The following is a 2,640-nucleotide window of genomic DNA, read 5'->3' as shown; positions in this document are numbered from 1 at the left end:
TTTAAAATTCAGGGGAAGTTGGGGGATGATAATGTGGGAATATGTGTCAGCTGTGATAAAAATTAGAAGAGGTTTATTATGATGAAAATAACTACAAATATAATTGCTTATTAGTTAAATTTGTTTTGGTATAAGTTTTCAACTTTCAGTTTATGGATCTCCTATTTAATTTGTTCTTAAATCTTCCATGATGATTCTAAATTTTAATATTGGTACTTCTTTCTTACCAAAATTTCTGGTTTTGGATTACACATACTTAATAGAGTATTGTTCTTAGAAGTGTTTAAGATAGTGCTATTCGTAATTATTTTGCTCATATTGGATTTCCAAGCCATTGCTTAATACACCAGAGGTATATTGTAATTATATTTATTTAGGATTGAGAATTGTAAGTTTTAAATTAGTGAGCATAATATCATACAAGCTGTCATTCCTCAATGCTTATTTTTTATTAAAGGGAATTGAGCCACTCATTAGGAATTTTAACTGTATGTAGAAATTTATCCTGGAAGTTGTAGTAGGATTCTGGGAGTAATTTTTTTTTTCTTTGGGGGAAAGAAGATGCATGATATATTTTACGTGCCTCTAATTGCAACTTTAACTTTGGCACACATTCCTCATCTATCAGGAGAAATATTTTCTTGATGTATAACACATTAAAAGTTGCATAGCTTAAAATTAACTTCTTCATATTTATGGAAATGTTTTTACAGCAGTCAATGTTTTTAGTATTTAGCATAGTATTATTTTTTGGAAACAGAACCTACAAAAAACCTGATTAGAAAATATGTATATGTTTTACAAGGGCCTAAGTATTCTGTAATTATTGAAATGTTTTGTATTTATACTTTATTACTGCTGTTATAGACTAAAGTTGAGTGATTTAACATTGTGGAGAACTTCTTACAGCATTCAATGGTTCAAGTACGGACCACAGTATTATCCTTAGATTCAGAGATGGAAGGAAGCTGGAATAAAGAACTCTTTTTATGCTTAACAAATGGCCTAAGTATTCTGTACTTTTCCAAAAGAAAATAAGACGAGGAAACATGTATTTTTCAAACTGGACAGAAATTTAAATTACTTTTAGGATGCCCATAAAATCACTGGGAAATTGATTGGGATTAATTCATCTACTGATCAAAAGAAAAAAAAATGAAGGCTAAGGGAAATTGAGCAACCTTACATTCTCTAAAATGTGCCCTGTGTGTAACGATTTTGACTAAACTCTGATCATACAGGACTTATTCTCTGAAAGTTACTGTAATAAGATAATTTGTTTTCCCCTCATCTAAGGAAGAAAATAGAAGTGGCGTACGGTCTTGAAATTTCATTTGGCTGAGAAAATGCTATGGAGGCAATAAAAGCATGTAGTAATAATCACTTTCTTTTCCCTTAAAGGACTTTCATGGAATCTCAGGATATGATCTGTTCTGATGTGTTTCAGTTTAAACTATGAAGATGGGAAATCAAAGTCTAGAAACAGATTTTATACTTTCTGGTCTTTTCCAATATGGTCAAATGGACACTTTCCTCTTTGTTGCCATTGTAACCCTCTTTTCAGGGCTCTGATGGGGAATAGCATACTGGTCCTTCTCATTCAGTTGGACATCAGACTCCACACTCCAATGTACTTCCTACTCAGTCAGCTCTCCTTTATTGACATGATGTACATCTCCACCACCGTGCCCAAGATGACCACTGACTTCCTGACAAAGAGTAAGACCATTACATTTTTAGGTTGTGAAATTCAAGCATTTGTATTCTTGGCACTTGGTGGAACTGAAGCCCTTCTCCTTGGTTTCATGTCCTATGATCGATATGTAGCCATCTGTCACACTATCCTGTACTTATGAGCAAGAATATCTGTTGGTTCATGATCACATGCGCATGGGGCAGTAGTTCTATCAATGCTTTAGTGCATACATTGTACGCTTTTCAACTTCCATTTTGTAGGTCTCGAATTGTTAACCACTTTTTCTGTGAAGTTCCATCTCTGTTACCACTGGTGTGTCAGGATACTTCCCAGTATGAGCATACAATCCTCCTAAGTGGGCTTATCATTCTGCTGCTACCATTCATGGCCATTCTAGCTTCCTATGCCCGTGTACTTACTGTGGTGTTCCAGGTGAGCTCAGGTAAAGGACAGACAAAAGCTATCTCCACTCGTTCCTCTCACCTAATTGTGGCAAGCCTATTTTATATGACTACCCTCTCCACCTATGCAAGGCCACACTCCTTGCATTCTCCAGAACAGGATAAGGCAGTGGCAGCGTTTTACACCATCATCACACCTCTTCTGAATCCATTCATCTACAGCCTGAGAAATAAAGAGGTTACTGGTGCCCTGAAAAGACTGTTGGCATAATTGATATTTGTACAGGAAATGTCACTTTAGGAACCCCTTACTGATTGAGATTGACCAATATAGATCACTTTACCTAGAATACTGTTTGGAATATGTTAATCTAAAGGATATTTATGCAATAAATTGATAAATATATTGATTCTTGCTCATTTCAGGATGGCTTAATCATAGTTTTTGAAGCTACATGCTTTTCCAAATTGAAACCTCGAAAAAATGGTGTTACTGTCAACAGTATTTGGCTTCTGGGAATACATTTCAACTGTTAACTCAAT

The 2,640-nt window shown here is 34.9% G+C and overlaps 1 pseudogene; it reads left to right on the top strand.

The window, feature by feature from the left end:
* Positions 1-1,455: 1,455 nt before the first annotated feature.
* LOC123939203 lies at positions 1,456-2,368 on the top strand (annotated as a pseudogene).
* Positions 2,369-2,640: the final 272 nt, after the last annotated feature.

Source organism: Meles meles, chromosome 3, assembly GCF_922984935.1.
Source record: "Meles meles chromosome 3, mMelMel3.1 paternal haplotype, whole genome shotgun sequence".
Lineage (NCBI taxonomy): Eukaryota > Metazoa > Chordata > Mammalia > Carnivora > Mustelidae > Meles > Meles meles.
Note: the sequence above shows the minus strand (reverse complement) of the source record. Positions and strands in the feature narration are given on the sequence as shown.